This window comes from Mytilus trossulus, chromosome 5, assembly GCF_036588685.1.
Source record: "Mytilus trossulus isolate FHL-02 chromosome 5, PNRI_Mtr1.1.1.hap1, whole genome shotgun sequence".
NCBI lineage: Eukaryota > Metazoa > Mollusca > Bivalvia > Mytilida > Mytilidae > Mytilus > Mytilus trossulus.
Genome location: NC_086377.1, coordinates 73,183,336 through 73,209,405, shown reverse-complemented (window position 1 = coordinate 73,209,405; position 26,070 = coordinate 73,183,336). Strand labels below are relative to the sequence as shown.

Genomic DNA, 26,070 nt, shown 5'->3' with positions numbered 1-26,070 from the left:
TTCATTTTGTTCCATCGCGTTGTCAGATTTTCTTCGACTTAAAGAGTTGTGAATGTCCTACAATATCTTACGTTTCTTTTTTTTTTGTCTCCTGGAATTTTGTATATTGAAATTCTGTTCACTGTAGTCATTTTGATTTCTCCTGTTCTCCCCCTCAGAATACTGCACGCCTGTATCTTTATAACATAGGTCACATGACATAGGTCACATGACACTGACTGAATCTGAGAATATTACACACCTGTATCTTTATGTACATTTTATAGACAACATAAGTCACATGACATATGTCACATGACACTGACTGACTGAGAATACTGCACGCCTGTATCTTTATGTACAGTTTGTAGACAACATAGATCACATGACACATTTTATAGGTCACATGACACTGACTGACTCTGAGAATACTACACACCTGTATCTTTATGTACAGTTTATAGACAACATGGGACACATGACATAGGTCACATGACAATGACTTTTAAGAAGAAAAACTTACCTCATCCCAACTTGCCATTATATCCTGTAAAAGAAAATGAAATCATTGTATATTCATAAAAATAAGGAGATATGATTACCAATGAGACAACTATGAACTTAAGTTCAAATGAAGTGGATGTAAGCAATTATAGGCAACGGTACGGCCTTCAACAATAAGAACAAGAGGCTGTCAAGTGACAGCAAACCAGATTTTCCTTCATAGGTCGAACCCTGAACAGTTGAACAAGTATGGACACAACATTTAAGCTTAAAACAGCTCTAAATTTGGATTTGATTGAATATTTATAATAGATTATTTTTTAATTAAGAGGGAATGCCACGAACCATCAAGCTTCCTCCCTAAAATTTATTGAAAGTACATTTTTAATTAATAATGAAAATGATATTTGCAAATCTGAAACACAAACAGGATCATGTAAAAAAATAAACATTAACACACACAGCAAAAATGAATTACCACATAACAACTGTGACATCTACCTTCATAACACTCATGACTTTAAAAAAAAGTTAAAAAGAAATGTTGATGTTATCATTACTCAGGTCAGGAACACTAACTTATATGGAAATGCATGAATTAGCATACTTATGTTCTCGCACGTGTAATTGTTTATTTACGTGTGACGCAATTTATTGTTACCTGGTTTTTTGACCAATCCACTAAATGAGCAACAATGCATTATGGACTACTACGTGTTTACAATCAACCAAGAACATGTGCTACTTACTTAAATACAACACATTTTGTCGTGCAATGCGGGATTAACAATTTCGCTTAGTTTTTCATTTTTTGTATCCACATTTATAGTATGTGATATAAAGTATTGGTTCCATGCTCAGATTAATGATGAGTTCTTTCTATGCGAAGAAAAAAGTGTTTGATTTACCAGATATATAGCTATTCACGTGTTTAATGATGACATGCAGAATTCATGTATTTGTCCACCAGACAGCAACGAAACCAAAGTTAAAAACACAATTACACATCAGACAAACATACAAGTGTAAACACGGTAAAGTTAGCCGTCGATTACAGTCGATGCTAATATTCATGAGTGCAGAAACTTTCGTATAGATAGTTTAAGAGAAATGTGTGATCCATGAATTTTGTGTTCATACAAAAGACGAAGACTAAGAGATTGTCAAGTATCTGATGGGGTCACTAAACTTTTTGAGTTTAAAAATATATATTGCACCTACTTTTATGTTTAAAAAGTAATTTAAATCGAGGACAAAATTTGTTTATATATTTGTCTTTAAGAGACAATAGCATATAATCATCAATCGTGGCCATTAATAGCCGACTATACGGTATGGTATTTTCTCATTGTTGAAGGCGTTACAGTTGCCTATCATTACTTACATACACTTTATTTGTGCTTAAGTGGATAGTTGTCCCATTTGGCAATCATACCCCATCTCATTATTTTTGTATATAAACATCCCTCAGAAGTTCGGGTTTCCATTATAAAGTATTTTCATACATGACAGTGTTTACAAAAAAGTATTGATTTTTGACATATTTCAGTATTTGGCACTTTCAAACTGTTCCCTTTGCTCTGACGGTAGTGGAAAAAAACTGTTATTTCATATGGTTTTCGTCTTTGCTAAGATTTTTTTTCAAATGGAGATATTAGATTTTTTTTAAATTTTTAACGGACTCGGACTTGAACATTTGTAAAATCATTAATGATGTTATCCATGTTTATGTTTGACAACGTGGGAAATTTGATATGTTTTGTGAAAATTGCACCTTTACACCTAAACCTACTATATTTTTTTTATGCATTGGATATAAAAATTTCTATTTTTGTATATAAAATAAGGCCGTTTTTTTTATGTTATTTTACACAAATAATTTTTGGTCCCTTTATAGCTTACTTTTCAGCAACGAACCTATGATTGCTTACTTTACTAGATTGTGTATTGAATGGAAAGATATCTCAATTGGCACTCATACCTCATCGTCGTATTTCTAACTTAATAGGTAATATTGCACCCACTATGATCCAGAGGATTTATATAATCGGAGATATTGCACAGGACAGCAGCCGAAAGATAAAAATACCTATGACAGACTCTGCTGTTGTCTGTTCTATAGTCGGTTGTTGTCTCTTTGACACATTCCGAATTTTCATTCTCAATTTTATGCCTGGAGTGATGAAACTATACAAAATATGTTAAGCTATTTACCGTCCGAGCTTTAATAACACTTATTTTTAGCATACTGAATATTATGATGTTCAGATCCTGATAAAAAGTTTACACATCCAGTACATATAGAAGTGTTTCTGTGCCAGTTTTTGTGTTTTTTGAGGCAGAAATGTTTTTGGAATGACATTATATATGTTTTAAAGAGATTAAATTTCATACTTGACAGTAATCACTTCATACGAAATTTCACGGTTTCACGTCGTGAAATTATTGCACAGGTACAATGCATAACAATGGAAAACAAGAGTGCACACGCTGAATTGTCTCGCCTTCTTTACTAATCATTGATATTATGTTGATAGTCCTAAATATAAAGCTTTATTACAACGGTCACACCAACTTAACATTAACCAAGATAGCTAAACAAAGACCAATGAACCATGAAAATATGGTCAAGGTCAGATGAACCATGTCTGGCAGACATGTACAGCTAACAATGCTTCCATACAACAAATATAGTTGACCTATTACTTATAGTTTAAGAAAAATAGACCAAAACACAAAAACTAAAAACATTGTGCAATGAACCGTGAAATTGAGGTCATGGTCAAATAAAACCTGCTGGACTGACATATAGATCATAAAATATTTCCATACACCAAATATAGTTGACCTTTGGCATATAATATTAGATAAAAAGACCAAAACTCAAAAACTTAACTTTGACCACTGAACCATGAAAATGAGGTCAAGGTCTGATGACATTTGCCGCTAGACATGTACACCTTACAATCATTCCATACAACAAATATAGTAGACCTATTGCATAAAGTATGAGAACAACAGACCAAAACACAAAAACTTAACTATAACCACTGAACCATGCAAATGAAATCAAGGTCAGATGACACCTGCCAGTTAGACATGTACACCTTACAGTCCTTCCATACACCGAATATACTAGCCCTATTGCTTATAGTATCTGAAATATGGACTTGACCACCAAAACTTAACCTTGTTCACTGATCCATGAAATGAGGCCAAGGTCAAGTGAAAACTGTCTGATGGGCATGAGGACCTTGCAAGGTACGCACATACCAAATACTTATAATAAGAGAGAATTCAACATTACAAAAAATCTAAACTTTTTTTTCAAGTGGTCACTGAACCATGAAAATGAGGTCAAGGACATTGGACATGTGACTGACGGAAACTTCGTAACATGAGGCATCTATATACAAAGTATGAAGCATCCAGGTCTTTCACCTGCTAAAATATAAAGCTTTTAAGAAGTTCGCTAACGCCGCCGCCGCCGTGGCCGGATCACTATCCTTATGTCAAGCTTTCTGCAACAAAAGTTGCAGGCTCGACAAAAACCTGTTTAACTTCTTTTACAAGGCGAGAAAGAAATTAAAGTCGAACAGTGAAGCTCGTAAGCAATACTTTTTCAATCATGCAAATTGAAGATTATGTTATATATCTTACAATGAACATATTCGCAGAACAAAAACATTTATTTTGAGAGTCCCAGACACTATATTAGTTGACAGTTTTTTCAATAATTCCACGTGTTTTCGAGCATGTCGAGTTGTAGTAAACTCGTAGTAGCCCACAATGCATTGTAGTTCATTGAGTCGATTGGTCAGTTTTTCAAGGCCATGTTGGCCTTGTGTTTTTGAAATTACTATGCAAATTTATTCTGACGTCAGGAAATTTAGAGTTGTCGACCTGTCACTTGTTCATTGAATAAGTTTTAGTTATTTCCCTTTGAACAGAAATATGGTAGAACATAGTACTCTAACATTAGATATGATTTAATCACTAAAAATAGTTCTCTAAAATTAGATATGGTGTAACACAATGTTGTATCTATTGTCAAATTATAATCAAATATAATTCATAGGTCCAATTTTTTTCTTTCATTTGTCACAAACTAATATAGATCTGCAACTTTTCTATCCATGTCAACAACTTTAAATGTAATGAAATATATCCTTTAATAAAAATAGATTATTATCTAATTAGAGGAGTTCACTTCATAAAATTATATATGTAACATTCAGAAAATAAGTTTATAAAGAATAAAAAACAAACCTACCATAAAATTCTTCAAACAATTTACCAACATTTGACCAGAGAAACAAGAAAAAAACATAAAATGTCATTTATCATTTAAACCATGTCTTTTAAAAATCTTTAAAAAAATTAGTTATTTCCCTTTGTACAGAAATGAATTAAACCATCAAAAATTGAATTCTTGGGAAAGGGCTATAACTGAACATCAAGAAAAGCTAAAATCATGAAAATTGACCTTGACCTTCATTTAGTCACAGGAAACAACATATCTAAATTTGAAAAAAATTCTTTAAAGCGTTTTCTTGTAAATGAATGGACACTAATTGGCAGCCGCCTGCCCGCACGACAGCTGTACATCCAAAAATCGATAACTGATTTTTAATTCAAAAATCTGGTTAAAAACCCATACTGTATAGTCAGATATAAAGGCCCCAACATGAAAAAATGTGAAACAATTCAATTGAGAAAACTTAAGCCTAATTTATAACAACAAGCTCCCGACATGGGAGAGGCACATAAAGAATGAGGAGGGGTTAAATATGTTTGTATACAGGAGTTGTAATTTTATGATAAATACATTAATTAATGTTGTAATCATGATGTCACATTACTATCAAATATTGAAATTGATAAAATCGGTATTTTGATTATCCTCTAACTATGTCCTTTTATTACATTCCACCGTATACAAGTAAATTAGATTAACTTTATAACAAAGTTACTCTTTTTCAAATAGATACTGTAAAAATGATGTACACATTTTGCTTACATTTTAGAAAGAAAATAAATTCAAATTAAAAAAATCCAACCTGCTTTATCTCAAAACTGACACTGACTGAATCTGAATATACTGCACGCCTGTATCTTTCTGTACAGTTTATAGACAACATGGGTCACATGACATAGGTCACATGACTTTTAAGAAGAAAAACTTACCTCATCCGAACTTGCACTTATATCCTGTAAAAGAAAATGAAATCATTGTATATTTGTCAACGGACACAAACTAATATAGATCTGCAACTCTCCATGCCAACAACTTTAAATGTAATGAAATATATCCTTTAATAAAAATAGATTATTATCTAATTAGAGGAGTTCATTTCATAAAATTATATATGTATAACATTCAGAAAATTCTTCAAACAATTTACCAACATCTGACCAAAGAAACAAGAAAAAAACTTAAAATGTCATTTATCCTTTATACAATGTCAATTGAAAATGTTTTAACAAATTAGTTATTTCCCTTTGAAATTCTGTTCACTGTAACATTACTGATTTCTCCTGTTCTCCCCTGAGAATACTGCACTCCTGTATCTTTATGTACAGTTTATAGACAACATAGGCCACATGACATAGGTCACATGACACTGACTCTGAGAATACTGCACGCCTGTATCTTTATGTACAGTTTATAGACAACATAAGTCATATGCCCATTGATTTTTAAGAAGAAACTCTTACCTTATTCCAACTTGCCATTTTATATATATATCTTGAAAAAGAAAAACACAATTTCATTGATAATGGCACGTGCCCCTTAGTGTCTAGTGATCATTTTTGGTATCACTCTTGTGAATGTTCTACAATATCTTACGTTTCTTTTTTTTGTCTCCTGGAATTTTGTATATTGAAATTCTGTTCACTGTAGTCATTTTGATTTCTCCTGTTCTCCCCCCTGAGAATACTGCACACCTGTATCTTTATATACAGTTTATAAACAACATAGGTCACATGACATAGGTCACATGACAATGAATTTTAGGAAGAAAAACTTACCTCATCCCAACTTGCCATTATATCCTGTAAAAGAAAATGAAATCATTGTATATTTATAAAAATAAGGATATATGATTTCCAATGAGACAACTATCCACTTAAGTTCAAATGAAGTGGATGTAAGCAATTATAGGCAATGGTACGGTCTTCAACAATAAGAACAAGAGGCTGTCAAGTGACACAAACTTATATAGATCTGCAACTTCTCTATCCATGCCAACAACTTTAAATGTAATGAAATATATCCTTTAATAAAAATAGATTACTATCTAATTAGAGGAGTTCACTTCATAAAATTATACATATAACATTCAGAAAATTCTTCAAACAATTTACCAACATTTGACCAAAGAAAGGAGAGAAAAAACATAAAATGTCATTTATCATTTATACAATGTCTTTTAAAAATGTTTTAAAAAATTAGTTATTTCCCTTTGGAATTCTGTTTGTAGTAATGTTGATTTCTCCTGTTCTCCCCTGAGAATACTGCACTCCTGTATCTTTATGTACAGTTTATAGACAACATAGGTCACATGACATAGGTCGCATGACATAGGTCACATGACATAGGTCATATGACATAGGTCATATGACTAAGATCACATGACGTAGGTCACATGACACTGACTGACTGAGAAAACTGCACGTCTGTATCTTTATGTAGTTTATAGACAACATAGGTCACATGACATAGGTCACGTGACACTGACTGACTCTTAGAATACTTATTTAACACACTTGTATCTTTTATGTACAATTTATAGACAGCACAGGTCACATGACATAGGTCACATGACACTGACTGACTCTGAGAATACTACTGCTGTATCTTTATGTACAATTTATAGACAACATAGGTCACATGACATAGGTCACATGACATAGGTCACATGACACTGACTGACTCTGAGAATACTACACTCCTGTATCTTTATGTACCTTATATAGACAACATAGGTCACATGACATAGGTCACATGACATAGGTCACATGACATAGGTCACATGACACTGACTGACTCTGAGAATACTACTCCTGCATCTTTATGTACAGTTTATAGACAACATAGGTCACATGACATAGGTAACATGACCATTGACTTTAAAGAAGAAAATCTTACCTTATCCCAACTTGCCATTATATCCTGTAAAAGAAAAAACACAACATTTTATCATGTTTGTACACAAGAGTTGTAATTTGAAGAGAAATATTTTTAACTACAAGAAACAAAAAAACATGAAATAAGATTTTTTTTTGATAAATCATAAGCATAATCATGAAAATTATTGGAAGTTTGATCTGTTCTGTTTTGTTAAAGTTTGATAAAGGGGGTTCTACATTTGACTTCATTACAGTAAAAACACATTCAAAATAATACACAATTTTTCAGCTGTGCATGTGGAACAAATAATGGTTTCAGGGGTGTGGAAATGCTATGCCCAACTGGCCCGACTTGTACAGTTGACCAACCGGACAAGAAATTTTTTGTGTCTGTTCACCGTGGACAAGTAAAAAAAGGATGCTTGACATTGACTTGTTGATTTATATAATCATATAAAAAAGTCCCCAAAATCCATTCACAAAAGTATAATAAATATCAAATAAACGGACGAAAACAACATGTTTTAGTAAAACTCCATCAATGATCAAGACAGATCGATAATCAAACAAAAAAATAGATATGGGGATCCGGGTTTCATTCATATTCTGTGATTTTTTTCCCATTGATCTGAGATTGTTGATCAGGTTATAGAAACGGTACACCGGAAACGGTAATTATTAATTTGAAAGATTTATTTCTCAAGAATGAAAACTAAATGACCGGATGAGATGGATAAGCATCTTAAGATAGGTCATCGCTCGGAAGTCAAGAATCGGAAATCAAGAATCGGAAATCAGAGGCGGCAAAGCGCAAATATCATGAAACAAGAGGCTCTCAAGAGCCTGAATCACTCACCTTAATTTTGTTGGTTAAATCTCTCATCAATGATTATTTTGGCTTTTCAATTTATACATGTTCTTTCAATCGTATTATTTTCTTCAAAAGCAAAAAAAAAAATCATTTTCTCCTTTGTTCTATTTTAGCCATAGGAGCTATGATTCTTGACATACAAGGAAATAAAATATAAAATTTATACTAGATACTCTGAAACTCATTTAGCATAAGTTTGGCTGAAATTGATACAGCAGTTTCATAGGAGAAGATTTTGTAAAGTCAACATGATGAACAAATTGTGAAAAAAAGTCTTTAAAGGGCAATAACTCCTTAAGGGGTCAATTGACAATTTTGGTCAAATTGACTTATTTGTAGATCTTACTTGGTTTAACATTTTTGCTATTAACAGTTTATCTGTATCTATAATAATATTCAAGATAATAACCAAAAACTGCAAAATTTCTTTAAAATCATCAATTCAGGGGCATTATACCTGAAAAAACAGTTACCCAATTCGGCTGAAAATTTCAGGACAGATAGACCTTGACCTAATAAATACTTTAACTTCTTGTCTTATTTGCTCTAAATGCTGGAGTTTTTGAGATATAAGCCAAAAACAGCATTTTACCCTGTGTTCTATTTTTAGCCATGACGGCCATGTTTTTTGACGAAATAGAAAATAAAAGACAACCTTTATTTTATACACCCTACTGATCATTTAGTTGAAGTTTAGTTGAATTTGGTTGAGTAGTTTTAGAGGAGAAGATTTTTTAAAGTTAGCAAATATGATGAACAAATTGTGAAAAATTGTAATTAAAGGACAATAACCCCTTAAGGGGTCAATTGACAATTTTGGTCATATTAACTTTTTTTTAAATCTTACTTTGCTGATCATTTTTGCTGTTTACAGTTTATCTTTATCTATAATAATATTCAAGATGACCAAAAACGGCAAAATCCTTAAAATTACCAATTAAGTGGCAGCAACCCAACAATGGGTTGTTTGATTCATCAGAACATTTCAGGGCTGATAGATCTTGACCTAATAAACATTTTTACCCCATGTCAGATTTGCTCTAAATGCTTTCGTTTTTGAGATATAAGCCCAAAACTGCATTTTACCCCCATGTTCTATTTTTAGCCATGGCGGCCATGTTTTTGACGGATCAAAAATCGAAGCACAAACTTTGTGCAGGATAATCTAAGGAACAATCATGCTAAGTTTTATCCAAATCCATTCAGTAGTTTCAGAGGAGAATATGTTTGAAAAATTGTTAACTACGACAGACGACGACGACGGACGCCAAGTGATGAGAAAAGCTCACTTTTCCTTTTAGGAAAGGTGAGCTAAAAAACTAGAGGCTCTATAGAGCCTGTGTCGCTTACCTTGGTCTATGTGAATATTAAACAAAGGATGCAGATGGATTCATTACAACTTTGTGTTTTGGTGATGGTAATATGTTTGTACATTTTACTTTACTGAACATTCTTGCTGCTAACAATATCTCTATCTATAATGAACTTGGCCTAGTAGTTTTAGTAGAAAATGTTAGTAAAAATTTACAAATTTTATGAAAATTGTTTAAAGTTGACTATAAAGGACAATAACTCCTTAGGGGGTCAGTTGACCATTTTGGTCATGTTGACTAATTTTAAGGTATCACTTTGCTGTACATTATTGCTGTTTACAGTTTATCTCTATCTAATCCAGATTTGCTCTAAATGCTTTGATTTTTGAGTTACAATCCAAAACTGCATTTCCACTTTGTTCTATTTTTAGCCGTGGCGGCCATCTTGGTTGGATTGCCGGGTCATCGGACACATTTTACAAACTTGTTACCCCAAAGATGATTGTGGCCAAATTTGGATTTATTTGGCCAGGTAGTTTCAGAGGAGAAGATTTTTGTAAAAGATTACAAAGATTTACGAAAAATGGTTAGAAATTGACTATAAAGGGCAATAACTCCTAAAGGGGTCAACTGACCATTTTGGTCATTTTGACTTATTTGTAAATCTTACTTTGCTGAACATTATTGCTGTTTACAGTTTATCTCTATCTATTATAAGATTCAAGATAATAACCATAAACAACAAAATTTCCTTAAAATTATGAAATCAGGGGCAGCAACCCAACAACGGGTTGTCCAAAACATCTTAAAATTTCAGGGCAGATAGATCTTGACCTGATAAACAATTTTACCCCATGTCAGATTTGCTCTAAATGCTTTTGTTTTTGAGTTATAAGCCAAAAACTGTATTTTACCCCTATGTTCTATTTTAGCCATGGCGGCCATCTTGGATGGTTGGTCAGGTCACCGGACACATTTTTTAAACTAGATACCCCAATGATGATTATGGCCAAGTTTGGTGTAATTTAACCCAGTAGTTTCAGAGGAGAAGATTTTCGGAAAAGCTAACGACGGACGACGACGACAGACGATGCCGGACGACGGACGCCAAGTGATGAGAAAAGCTCACTTGGCCCTTTGGGCCTGGTGAGCTAAAAATTAATAGAGGATTTTAAAGTTCTATAAAATTTTGATTTCGCTTCTAAAGGTATCGAAAATAAATCTCAAATTTACAATTGGTCCACCAAAAGTTTTTGGGGTGTAAAAGGAGGGGTGCAAACAACAATTAAGTAATTAATCAATTATTTGGTTTTCATCCCTTCATTAACTTTAAAACTTTGCACTGGCTTACAGTGAAGAAAATATAAGCCATGATATATATAATCTCCCAGGTTCATGTAAGCTAGCATTGATAAACATTACAATTTTGGCCTCTTGATTCTTTAATTTAGAGCTATTTTTTTTTTATCTTTATATTACTGATGTGTACATTGACATCACCTTGCACAATTTATACGCTATACAATGTCTAGATATAGCTAAAGGTTAAATTCAATAGGATATAGCTTGAAAACATTCAGGGTTGCTAAGGACTTCCTTTACATAAATCCATTTGAATCTATTTTGAATCATATACATAAACCAACATGACCAATGTTTGAAAAAATTCTGTGGATTAATAATATAGAATAATGACCATGTAAAAACTTTGTGGATTAATAAAATAGAATAACGACCATGTAAACATTCTTGCCAAATTTCATCAGTTTCCCTTATATATAATTCTATTTATTTTTGGCATATTATATTGTTATTTTCAAAATATCGTGTTTCAAAAAAGACGGTTAATCCCTTTTTTTATTTCATTTTCTGGTGTATTTTTACAAGCCGAATCCAAATATGTGATAATTAAATAAATGGGGAATGTTTTCATGTGACACAGATCATGCAGATGATGTCCCGCTTGCATATCATATACCATTATTAAGGGGCATAACTGTAGAACAGTAATATTGACACCCCTAAAATTCAAACTTGATCTGTGTTTTGTGGTAATAAGCATTGTGTATAAGTTTCATACATTTGGTTGAGGCAAACTAAAGTAAGAGAACAAAAATGAAAATTAAGCAATTTTTCCATTTGTAAAGGGGCATAACTCTAAAAACATGTTAATTACCCAATGTGAAATCTGTTGGCCAGAGTTCTGCAATTGTCAGTAAGGGATTACACGTGGGCCTTCGTCAAACTCATGCACTTTCAGCATGTTATTGTACAGTCTGTCTTCATGGCCTTTATGTCACTTTATTTTATATACATGTTTACCCAATCTGCCACCAGTCAATTAGCCTGATAAGAATCTACAAATAAAGATTATATAAAATGTTAAACATGTAAATTATCATTGATATGGTCATAATTATAACTTTGAATTTTTGAAATACTACGGCTTTTCTGCCTCAGGAATAGATTATCTTAGCTGTATTTGGCAAAACTTTTAGGAATTTTTGGTCCTCAATGGTCTTAAACTTCGTACTTGATTTGGCCTTTTTAACTTTTATTTTATTCGAGTGTCACTGATGAGTCTTTTGTAGACGAAACGCGCGTCTGGCACAAATACAAAATTTCAATCCTGGTATCTTTGATAAGTTTATTTATAAAGAGATGTAAACCTGTAAATAAACCCAACAAAATCCTGGGTCCAATATTATAAAATGTAATTTTAAGAATGGAATGCCAATAAAATTCACTAACAATTCAGTGAAGGTCATACAGTTCCCTCGTAAAACAGATTTTATAAAGAACATTGTGTACTTTTTTAAACAAAATTTCTTGATTGCAGGTGCATGTATAGTGGTAGTACTTGTATTACCAAGGAAAAATGAGGTATTTTTCCTTAGCAATATTTTTGAATAGTTTTGTATAAAATAAATCTATATTTCTATTACTATATTGAAAGAATTTAAGTGTTAGAAAATCAACATGCCAAAAATGAGTAAGAGCTTATTGCAAATATTTCACATCTAAAGAAAACATAATTAGAATGTCTTTCTTAATTCTGGATTAGGGATTAAGGTAAACTTGAGATAAAGCTCAGGGGTTAAGAAATCCGCTAGCCCGACGCCCGGGACTACAACATTTAGACCTCGGGCAAATAAAACTTGTAACCCAATATGCCCTACGGACATGTTGGCGTTTCTAACATAGAAAGTGGAAAATCCCCTCATCGCTTTTCTATCTTAGCCAATCAGATTCGATTACGTCATCCATCTTCCCAGAATTTGAACTCATTTTGTACAAGTTTTAAATTAGAACAAATAACTTTGGGTGGATCCCGTACTTTCAATATCGATGTGTAAGTACAGGAAGTGGTATTGTTCATTGCTTATGCAACCTGATTGTACCTCCTTCTGATTAATTTATTGTAATATAAATGTGAATCCCTTTTTGACAGCAGGAACCTGACTTTTGTCAGATATAAATTTGAAACATGTGCACATGTTATGGACGCCATTTTGTGTTTGTTTAAAAACTGTGGAGAAGCGTCCAGAACCATGACCTTAACATTAACAGTCTTCAGAAAACTTAAACTTGATGCAATAATAGTTCATCAATCATGATTATCTTCAATGATATTCAAATGAATTCGATTTTTAAAAAAATAAAATTTATAACAAATACAGTTTCAGTTTAGAAACTGTGCTCAGGTTGTAATCTATTTATAGCCCACAATTTGCTTACCTGTGATAAATGTAAATATGGACATTACTGTACTACGTTTAGTAAACAATTATAAAAGATCCAAACTATGGATGGTGATATTTATTCACATACATATTCGAGGCTATTTAATTTATTTTAATAAATAGAATTTTAAAACTGAAAAGAAATATGAACATTACATAATTAACCAGCTGATGATTCTTTTATCTACCCATGTATAGCAGGGGTCAAGACTTGTATCATCTCCGGATTTGGTCATCTCTTATATCAGAATGTTCAATGAATTTTAATTATCGATTTTTTTTTTGCTGATATAAGTTTTGGGTATCCAATTTGCAAAAAATCTACTGGACAATGGATAAAAACTGTTACATTTATAGAATTCATGGTTATTGCTGCAAACTCTGAATTTGTAAGGCATGAAAGGGCTAGCAGGTCAGTTTTGTTGGGCTAGTAGTTCTTCCAACAGGGCTAGTGAAATCCTGCTATCGATTATCCCTGGGCTAGTGAGCTTTAACAAAATTTCTTAACCCCTGAAGCTATAAGCACCTTCAAAATATTACAATAAGACTGTAATTAGCTATTTCCTATTTAAGATAAAATAAAATAGAACTGTTATATTTTAGTTACATAGTTTTATACTTTAACTTTAGACGATAATTGATAAAAAGGTATCTAAGGGACCATATGTTGAATAGTAAGGTTTAAAATAGTTACCCTCCCCTTTTTGGGAGTTATGTATTTTGATTGGTCAAGTAACTAGGATATACATTAAATGATTATTGAAATTTGGGAGAATGAGTTTAGAAAGGAGACAGGTATATTAAATTTGTATAATTGAGTGGATTGGAGAATTTCATTCTTTGTCACATTATGGTGACTTAATCGCATATGCGTATACCTGTATGACTTGTGCTGTAAATATGAATGTTTATAAAATCTATTCGAGAATAATTAATATACAGTCTTGATGACTAAGTCTTTTATTGACTTCTTGTGCGTTATATAAAGAAAACCAGACAATGCGATACCTATGCTCTACCATCACTATTCATGCAGAGTTAGTTCCCCTAGAAAATAAATGATCAGAACTGGGTCGCAGAAGGTCAGCTAGTTCCCCCACTTATTGACATGCGTCCAGCTCGGTCATACTTGTACACAAGACAGGCACATGATATCTTCTTCATATCTTTAATTCATGTTTCCGATTGCTCGAGTTAAAGGGGGGGCTAGATATGGGGAATTCTGTAATTCGAAGAGTGAAGCCTTTGGTTCACATACATGTACTTGTCTATTTGTTATATTACAGTGTTGTTGTTAAACAATTAATTAACATTGAAACTAATTCACATTTTCTGAAGATAAAAACCAATCACACCCACATCTATGATTAGTGAAACATTATTAAAATGTAATAACATATAGCAGTCAGAGCTCAGACATAAATAAGTCTGAATCTGCTTTTGATTCGTAGAAGTCTAAATTTGTAAGCTTTAGGATTTGTCTCCCTTACTGCAAGACAAAAAATGACTTTCTGTTCAAGGGACCCATTTGAAAACGCATTGAATCATCCCTGTTAATTATCTAATTGAACATCCTTACTAAAAACAGATGTTTTACCTCATTAAGTGTGGTTCCAGGTGGTTGCATTGTAAGGTTAATTAACATTATCTCCGATTTTTTAGACTCTCATTCATATTTTTCTTTAGAAGACAAAGCATTGTCTTTCAATGTTGTCATTATTTGATTTAGACGCATGACCTTTTTATAAATATGCGTGGGTCTTGAAGTTAACCAATTTTGATAACTTATCGACTTGTAGGAGTCGATATTTGCAACGTTTTGATTCTGGTCAATAATTTCTTGCTTAACAATATTTTACTTATTAAAGTCATATTTTGTCTTGCATTTAAAGGAGATAAATCCTAAAACTTACAAATATAGACCTCTACGAGTCAAAAGCAGATTCAGACTTATTTATGTCTCAGCTATGACTGTTGACTTGAATATTTCAGGAAATGTTTTCAATGATAATTTGTGAAATTATTTCCCATTATAATACATTTTTTTTTAAATATTTCGCTTTCATTTAAATACACTATTATTATTTCATAGTATTTTTAAAGGATAAGTTTTGTCAAATAACTATACAATAAGTTAACTACCCAGATAGAATTTCACGGCAAAGAAAAAAATATCCCAGGGAAATATTTTCCTCTGGATAAAAAAATAATAACAACTACTGTGACATTTTTTCCTCCGGATCAAATTTCACCCGGATATAATTTGGCATTACATGTATATGTCTAAACATATGCTTTGGAGTTAAAAGAGAAGCTGTAATAACACCCTTTAGTTATTACAGACATACATGTACTTTTTCTGTAATAACATAGGTGTACTATGCATGATTGGAAAACTATGAACTGTTATATCTTTCTATAGTTGAGTATACATAAAGACAATAGTAATATCAATAGAACTTGTATACATTTAAATAAACTAATGATGTATGTATATTGTTCCTTTGAAACATGTACATGTAGCATACATATGTTATCACAGTTCTTTGATTTTTTAGTCCACAATAACCAGATAACAAATATATGTTATTTTTCTGTAATAACTCTATAAAGTTATATCCTTGACTGACTGAACCATAAAAATGAGGTCAACGTCAGGTGACAGCTGCCAGTTGGACATGTACATCTTATAATGATTCCATATACAAATAAATTGGGAATGTTTCCATGGGCATGATGGGACACAGAAGTTGCCCCCGCTTGCATATCTTATAAAGTTATAAAGGGACTTTACTGAAGAAGGGTAAAGGTAACTATCAAAATTTGGTTGAGGCTAACTTAAGTCAGAGAACAGAAACGAAAAATTCAGCACCTTTACCGTTTGTAAAGGGGCATAACTCTATAACGGTTTAAGTGAAGCACCAAAATTCAAACTTGATCTGTCCTTTGTGAAAATAAGCATTGTGTATAAGTTTCATAACATTTGGTTGAGGCAAACTAAAGTTATAGAACGGATATCAACTTTGGGACCCACGGACATATGTAGGGACAGACGGACGCACAGACCGACAAGGGCATACATATAGTAGACCTATTAATTACAATATTTGAGATATATATGATAGATAGTTTATTCTCATAAACCATAAGTACATAGATTACAGAGAAGTTAAAAACATGCATATGGACTTGACCCATACAAATTTAACCTTGCATGTTCACTGATCCATGAATAGAAAACTGTCTGACGGGCACTGGGACCCTGCAAGGTACGCACGTACCAAATATAGTTATCCAATTACTCATAATAAGAGAGAAATTAAGAATACTAATAATCTTAATTTTTTTTTTCAAGTAGTCACCGAACCATGAAAATGAGGTCAAGGACAATGGACATATGACAGACAGAAACTTCATTACATAAGGCATCTTTATCCAAAGTACGAAGTATGAAGGATCCAGGTCTTCTACCTTCTGAAATATTCGGCTTTTAAGACGTCTGTTTACGATGAATCTGAATGTCTAAGGGACATAACGAAGTAATAATTTTTTACCCTATACAAGTAAATAAAATTCACTTGTATAAGTATACTACAAATTTACTTAATAATATATATAAGTATATTTTTTTTACTTCTTCAAGTAAATAAAAAGTACTTGTACAAGAAGTACCCTTGATTGTACATTATACAGGGAATTATTTGTACAGATTCTCATCGAACTATTTTCAACAAATTCGGCGGGGTCATCATATGATTTGCTTTATACAATACAGACATGACAGAGTTTATACAATACAGACATGACATAGTTTATACAATACAGACATGACAGAGTTTATTCAATACAGACATGACAGAGTTTATTCTGTGTATTGGATATTGTCAAAATGGCCAAATCCAACCCGCCACTGTAAGGATTAGGTGGACAACCCTGCCTTAACCAATGAATGGTAGACAAACCAAGAGAGAGTCCAGGAGAAGGGAAATCATTTGACAAAGACACACGTGGGACAAGAATGCCACACCATGTCTAAGATATATGATTTTTTATTAATTGTTATATGCTTTGAGCTAGCTGTCAATACCTGAGAATACTCTCAAATCTGTACAATGTGTTTTTGTTGTTGTGAGGGATTTGTAAATACGCTGTCAAGTCCGGTATGTTTATATATATATATAAGTGTTAAAAGTTTGTTTGCTTTATATCGATCTGATGAGTTAAGCCCTTTTCAACTAATTTCTAACCCTGCTCGCCACATTTGTAATGTGCCTGTCCAAAGTCAGTAGCCGGTAGTTTAGTAGTTGTCGTTGGTTCATGTCTGTCATATTTGTTTTTCGCAAATAGTTTTGTTGTAATTCATCAGTCCTGTCTCTCCCCCAACCATTATAAAAGATGCATGTTTTTCTAGATTTTAAAATAAGCTCGGGATATAAAATCGGTACCCCATCACATATATTAAGTGTCATCTCTCAGACTTTGTGTTACGACCAAAGAGGGCGGGTAGTGTTATCCAACTCTGATATATTTATTTATGTAGTAAATAGTGATGAAACCTCACTCCCTTGATACGGGAAAGGGAGAAACCAAAGATCTAGTGAAAATGAGATAGATCGACAAAAAAAACCAAAAAAACAGCGACCTAGAACAGCACAGAATAACAGTGGTCACACAAACTCCGAAATATAAAGACAGATAAAATACCAAGACCTGTAAAACGAAAGAGGGACGAGGGTAAGGACTAAACAGTTGCAATAAGCACAAGTACCAACCCCAATATACTGAGACAAATATCCCGCCTGAGAAGAATAATCGGAATCAAAACAGACAACCACAAATATTATAGAGAACGGAGTTGGTCTTTTTAGAGAAAATTTACACATACACTTAAGACAGATGCATTGTCGGAATAAAGAGCTGTCGGAATAATGGGCTGTCGGAATAGTGGGCTGTCAGAGTAATGGGCTGTCGGAATAATGGTTGTCGGACTAAAGGGATGTCACACATTCAAACAACATGAACAAGTCATCACTACTTTTAACAACACATTTTGATATCATGCTAATAATACAATTAGGATTTTCCCGGATTCCCTGCTATTTTTTTTAGTAATTTCATGTGTCCCGCTCAACTTTTGTTTCGCGTTTTCACGCAAAATAATTTTACTTTTGCATGTCAAGTTTACCAAAAATCGGCCAATCCTGCATCACGCTAACTTAGTAAGACCCCAATGAGACCCACTGTGATGACTGAAAGGCGTTATTACATACATACATTGTTTCTTTGTAAAATAAAGGGTTATTTCAACACAATTCACGACAGGAGGAGATAACTCTATAAGAATTACCCCAATAACAGTATGCCTGTTATTTTCTGAAATAACTTGTTTAAGTTACATGTATTCTTTTGGTGGTATATGGGCAGGAATTCGCTAGTGAAATTTTAGGGTCAATAGTGTTTATCCAATTAAAAAATAAAGAAATCATGCAAATTTGGAGAATAAACATTGTTTAAATATCAAAGTGGGTTAGTCTTTATTGCCAAATGCAAAAAAATTGGATCCAATCGAAAAAATCAACAAAAAATCAGCACTTGTTAAGTGCTGGCAGTTGAAAACTGTAGACAAAAAGTGTGACATTTCTGCAGTGGCAAAACCCCTAGCCATATTTAGAATATGCCTGAAGAATTGTTCTACTTTAATAGTTGAAAATCAACTGCAAAATGATCGGTCTATCATTTAGAAACCCCATTTTGTACAGAATCCGATTATTGCTGCAAATAAAATACGTTTGAAAATGGACAAGTGCATGTAACTTTTCGGGTCAACAAATGTTACATGCACCTTTTCATTAGCTGATTAGCTTTGGAAACAAGTTATTGGTCCAGCATGGCAAATTTTGAAAGCTGTCAACAATGGGTACAATTTGGATTTCATGATTTTTATCAATCAACTGAAGTTTGAAAAATATAGAAGGTAAGAAAATTTATTTCATTTTCGTGTCAATACTGCCCAATAATACTCATCTTTTTATAACAGTTGCATACTTTTTATAGTAAGCATTACCATAATTATTTTTTTCACATTTCAACCCACTGACAATTACATTAAAATGTGGCTTTGCCATCTTTCACACTTGGCATCTACCAGTGATCAAGCAGATGATAAGAGAGTGGGACCAGGTTAATTTAACCTCACAATGAAGTGTTACATGCACTTTCTGTGTAAATTAGGTTCTTTGATAATGATGTGTGACTTGCTTTGCAATTTTGTCAAAAAATATAAGTTTATCTTGTATTTAAACAGGTTTGACCCTTACGATATCCATTTTATTGCTGGAGAGATTTCTGTACATAACATTGACACGAAAATATTTACCAAGGAAAGGTGTCTATGATACATGCAAAAGCTTATTTTTGTACGGTTTGCCTTATCAATCTAATTTATTACATGAAATACCACAGATTAATTGCCAATTTGATTAACTAGTACTTGTATTCATTCTCAGCATTATAAAGATAACTGGCCACTTAATTTGAAAACATAAAATGTAACATTGACACCAGAATAAAAACAATATTACTTTATTACATTTAAAGCATAATTGGCCAGTGCATAATATTAAATCAAATGTAAATTTATGCTGAATTCTAAACAGAGAAGTTGTTGATCTTTCTTGATTTCTAGACTTTACAATATTTACTTGTAATTCTTATTGTTTAAAGGCATGTAACATTGACACATCATCTGCGTCCAGGTTACATGCTACAACCTAATAAATGTGCATACAATTATTCAATCAATAAAATCTTGTTGAAATTTAAATTTGCTTCATTAAAATGATATTAAAGAAATAAATGAGTTTTAATTATTTGTGTTTATTTTTTTCCTGATTGACCAGCAATTTTTCCTCATCATTTGTTGGTGTTCCTGTCAATGTTACATACATAACCCAGAATTATAATGTTTTAAAAGCATTGATTTCCAAACCTCTGTTATGAGCTTTAAAATGAGTTTATCTGAGTTTATAAATGACTAACATCTGAAATATTGTCATCACACAATTTCTTTGATGATCCTATGATAACTTTATGAGTAACATGGACTACGATTTTTGTATCAGGTCTTTTTTGTGTTACATGAGAAGATTTTACTGTGTTAAAATCAACAGTTTATCTAATTTTTAATATTCAAAGTTATTATTATGATACTTATTTTAAAAAATAATGTATAAAGTAAACCCAAATTAAACTTTTTTTTCATTAAGAAATTGTGTATGTAACATTGACAGAGTCTATTATTTAGACTTTTACATGTTCAGGCCAGTGTTACATGCGTAAACAAAACTTACTGCCATATGGAGCTATTATCTTATTTTTATTTTACAAAATTAAAGCGTTTTCATGTTTTCCTGTTTAATTTGTCTTTTAACACTAGTTAGTAACATTGACAACAATATTTTGTGTCAAGATTATTTTATGTTACATGCAAAGGTATTACTTCCTTAAAGTCAGACATTTATATAACATTTTATAACCTAAATGATTAATTAGATATTACTGGGCAGCAATTATATTATTTCTCCAAAGTTGACTATTAAGCACACCACTTATATCTTCTGGTCTTCATGTATGTAACATTGACATACAACCTTTTACTTTTCTGTCAATGTTACACGCATGAACAGAACTGATAACATTTACTAACTCCTTTGCTCTATAAAGAGATTATTGATAATTTAACTTGTTTTACCACCATCAAACTTCATCTTTATTTCTAAATATAAATATTCTTTATAGAAATGTATTTTCTTCATTGACAACAAAATTGGTGTCGGTCTTGAAAATTTACATGCTTTTTTTAATAAAAAAAATCTACAGGCAATGTAAACCAAAGAAAGAAAAAGATGATCAGCAATAAATGTGATGAAGAAAACTCTCAGGAAGATGCTGCAAAAAGATACTGTCCCTGACAACCAGTCAGAGGGTGATGTCCCTGGCAGCCAGACAGATGGTGATGTCCCTGTCAGCCTGGAAGATGGTGATGTACATATCAGTCAATCAGTTAGTTGGTGATGTTCCTGTCAGTCAGTCAGTCTGTGATGTTCTTGTAAGCCAGTCAGAGGGTAATATCCCTGTCAGCCAACAGATGGTGATGTCCTAGTCAACCTGGCAGATGGTGATGTTCATATTAGTCAGTCAGTTGGTGATGTTCCTGCCAGTCAGTCATATGGTGATGTTCCTGTCAGCCAATCAGATGGTGATGTTCCTGTCAGCCAGTCAGATGGTGATGTCCCTGTCAGCCAGTCAGATGGTGATATCCCTTTCAGCCTGTCAGATGGTGATAACCCTATCAGCCTGGCAGATTATGATGTCTGTGTAAGCCAGTATGATAAGGTCCCTATTAGTGAGTCAGGTGGTGACGGTCCTTTCAGCCAGTCAGATAGTAGTGTTTTTCTGTGTCAGAAAACCAGATGATGGTGACTGTGCATGCAGACATACAAGTGATCTCCAATTTAACTATTCTACAGCAGTGTAGAAGATAGTTATTTCAAAATCTTGTTTATTTATCCCTTTTCAATCACCAGTCAACACATGTATCATGTGTATTTACTGATGCTCATTATAGAAATCATGAGGAATTCAATTTGTAACATTTTTTTTTAAATTGTTATGCCAATAATTGACATTCCAGAATATCTTTTGCATTATAAGAGGTTCAGGCTCCTTCTGATTTCAAAATAATAATAATAAACTCATCATGGATACCAGAATTGAAATTTTGTAGGCCAGAAACGCTTTTCGTTTACAAAAGACTCTTCAGTGACGCCAATGAAACAAAAAAGTAAAAGAAGGCCAAATAAAGTTGAAAACAGGACTATGGTCTAGTGGGTGTTGGTTTTCTCTTCTGAATTGTTTTACACTGGTCATTATGGGGCCCTTTAAATTGTGGCTTCCTGTAGTTTAGGTAACAAGTTTTCAAGATGAAATGGCATTGAAAAATCGAAACAAGATATTTGAGAGTTTCTATATTATTGTAAATTTTATAATCTATGCATGGATTTTGGTTCTGTTTGAGGGTAGATTAATTGTTGTTTTGTTTTTTTCTTTTTTCAGATAGATAGTTGAAGATGTTGGAGACAGAAAACAAGAAACAAGAAACTTGTTTTGAATGTTTGAAATAAAATTATTGTTTAAACCTTAAAAAGTTATCATAAATGTAAGATTAACCAGCAGAAATAAAACGAGATATGGGGTAATATGCCTATCAGACAACAACCTCAAAGATGAAACCCAAATTGTTCTTTATAGAAGTTATGTAAACGATTGAAAATAAGATTCTCAATAAATGCAGCTGTATCAACCTCTTGTAGATTTGTCCATGTTTTGTCTTGGTTTTTCATACTATTAGTTTTAAGTGTAACTGTGTCACATGAATGAGGGATACATGTAATTATTTTGTACCCTTACTTTGTCAGTATTAGTTAATGAGTGAGAAACTTGTGGATGCTGATGGTTGTGTGGTTGTCTTCTTATCAATCTCATCCCTGTGCATAAAAAACCCGGTTGCTTACTTACTGATATAAAAATGTTTCATGTTTTGGAAATTTTGGATGACTCCTTCATCAATTGATCTATCTTTGGTCTTAATTTTATTTTTCTGGTTATTTTGACATTTGTGAATATCTTTTAATTTAGCCTTCCATAGTGTACCACCATGAACAAGCATAACTTCTGGTATAGTTAAAAAATATGTCTGCTGTCTGAAATTTAGGTGAATGGTCTTGGTATTAACCACTATTTAAATAATATCATATATGAGAAATGTGGCAGTATTATTGTTTAATTTACATTCAGATGGTTGTTTGGAGGCTTTTTATATTTTTTAAGGTCAATTCTGGCATGGTTCATTATTCATATTTTTTGTGTCCACGTTACATGCAACATTTAAGTCACTATTTTATGACAGAAATGAGATAATTGCAAAAATATTAATACAATTTTTTAATGTGATGGTAACACAATGAAAAAGAGCCTTTACATGTTCAGAAAGAAAATGATTCTTACTGTATTTTTTCTCTTAAACATTGCATGTAACATTGACAGAAAAGTAGAAGAAACTTGTTTTCACAAAATTTCTGAAAGAAATGAAAATATACATTTTAGAGTTTTGATGATAGACAATGTTTTGTGATCAATATATATGATATTGAATGTTGAATAAGTTAAGGAATCATTAATCTCAATTTGGAAAAAGTGTCCATGTTACATGCTCCAAATTCATTATTTGCTTTGGTTCCAAACTGACGCAAGTTTAAAAATGATTTTTTTGGTTACAAATAGAAGGACACCATTTGTAGCAATAATTTGTAAAAAATTTAGAAGCTTATAATGATTTTTATTTTTTTCTTACAATGTCACACTAAAGGAGCATTAGCGAATTCCTGCCCATATAATAATGTAACAACTTTAATTAATATTGTCTCATACCTGTGGTTGAGGAACCTAACTTGATGTTAATAATTAGTTATTAACTTTTTTTTTATTTTCAAGTACAAAGATTATATATTGTATGCACAATTGTGATTATATACGCATTATAAATGAAGGTTCAGGCAAGCTTTTTTAAAAAAGAAAACTTAAACAAACAAAAAATGTGACAAACATCAGCGCCGCCTGGTGTCTAAAAACTCTTACACTTTTCAAATGCATTTTTTAACTGACTTACAAATTTGTTTCCATAAACAATTTTACCTTGAAGAAAATAAAATCACTTAGTTAAATGATTAATTAAACATTTCTTCTGTACTTGTTCAGAACATTTCGTCTTAATGCGAAGAAGAAGAGATATGGAAACCCGATCGTCCTGTTGCTGACCCGTGTCAAAAATGTAAAAACTATTTTTAAAATGAGCTAAAATAGTATGTCATTTCTTCACATGAGTCAAATATAACAGAAATATTTAAAACTTACCCTTAAAAGCCCTCGAAATGACGTCTTCTTGGTGAAAAAGATTAGATTGAAAGACAAATCGGACCAGGTTGAAACAATGATTGGACCCTTTTAGAACGGTTGATTCAATGGGAAAAATGGGTAGAGGACGTAAGACCCCCCTTGTTTGATCGCCAAAAATAATAAATAGTTTTTCACGCTATATGTTTATGTACTGGTAAATGCCTCCGTTATCCGAAGAACCCCTCGAAAGCTGCGAGGGTACAGTGGCATCCATGTACACTCTATATCGGGAATAATGGAGATGTGTCAAAAAGTAAATTTATACGACAATTATTTTTACAAGGACAATCAATCCCCACCCAACACAACGTGAGTGCTAGGCCACCGGGAAGTCTGTTATTATGGCGGAGGAAGCCGAGGAATTCTAGTCAAATCGGCACCTGGTTCAATCGGCACCTGGTCAAATCGGCACCCGATAGAGTCAATTCGGCACCCGATGTAGTCATTTCGGCACCCATATTGAATATGTTAATATCTTTTTTTTCAGTATTTTAAATGCCGATTTAACCTGGTGCCGATTTGACTTTTTCTATAAGTGCCGATTTGACTTGAATCCGAAGCCGAAGTACTCGGAGAAAACCACCGGGCCACTCGGTGGAAACAGACAAACCAGAGAGATATCAAAAGATTGATCTCCAGGTTAAAGTAGGGGACAACTTTGACCAACCGAGTCCCCCAAAGTACCCATTCTAGTTTAAACTCCGGTCTGGGTACCAGAGATGTGTGTGAGAGGGTGAAAATTACCCTTCTGATGTACTGATATTTTTAGCACCCCGAGTGAGAATCGAACTCGGGAGCTTCAGCACTGTAGCCATCAGTCTTAACAATAACAGAGGAGGGGGGCAGGACCTTTTTAGGAACGTCGGGAACGGGTGTTTTTAAGCTCGGGATTTCGGGATTGACCCTTCCGGGATCCGGGAATTCTTTTTTCGAATTTCGGGATGTCGGGATTTGAAATTATTCAAATTCGGGACCTCGGGATTTCATGTGTTTAAGCCTGGGATTTCGGGATCAGGATTGTTGGCTTTATTTTAAGAAAAAAATAATTGACGTGTTCCCTTGGGAAATGCAGGAATTTTCACTTCCGCACACAAAAGTCTTAACACTTTCTGATATGTCAAATCCTATGTTTGCTAAGAATTTATCTCCTGGTAAAAGTTTTGCTAACAGTCGACAATTTTGAGTTATTTTCTGTTTACTAGATCGTCCACCCTCACGTTCATCCAACCTTAAGACAGACGGTATAAAAGAGGGTGTGGATGGGGTATAAAAAATAGAGCGGTAAAATGGGCAAAATAGAGAATAGAGAATAATGGGGTGCTAAAATAAAATGTACAACTGCAAAATTTCAAGAATTTGGTAAAAATATACTGATTACAGAAAACTGAGAACAATGTTCGGTCAGAATACAGTTATCAAGTTATTACAGAATAGCCATTATTTTTAAAGATAAAGAATAACGAGCGAAAAAAAAAATAGAATACAGAAATGAACCGGGACTCCCCATCCACAC

At 32.8% G+C, this 26,070-nt stretch overlaps 1 long non-coding RNA gene across 2 annotated transcripts in view; it reads right to left on the bottom strand.

Moving 5' to 3' along the window:
* Window positions 1–26,070, bottom strand: part of LOC134719156 (uncharacterized) — a 173,954-nt gene that overhangs the window by 1,212 nt on the left and 146,672 nt on the right. The window contains exons 1-6 of one of the 2 annotated variants that reach the window (XR_010107525.1): window positions 24,297–24,394; window positions 11,978–12,158; window positions 7,637–7,660; window positions 6,517–6,540; window positions 5,671–5,694; window positions 503–526 (exon numbers count right to left, since the gene is read on the bottom strand). This is a non-coding gene — a long non-coding RNA (uncharacterized LOC134719156). Of the gene's footprint in view, window positions 1–502; window positions 527–5,670; window positions 5,695–6,516; window positions 6,541–7,636; window positions 7,661–11,977; window positions 12,159–24,296; window positions 24,395–26,070 lie in introns of those variants that run through there. The other variant, XR_010107524.1, reaches the window with a different exon arrangement.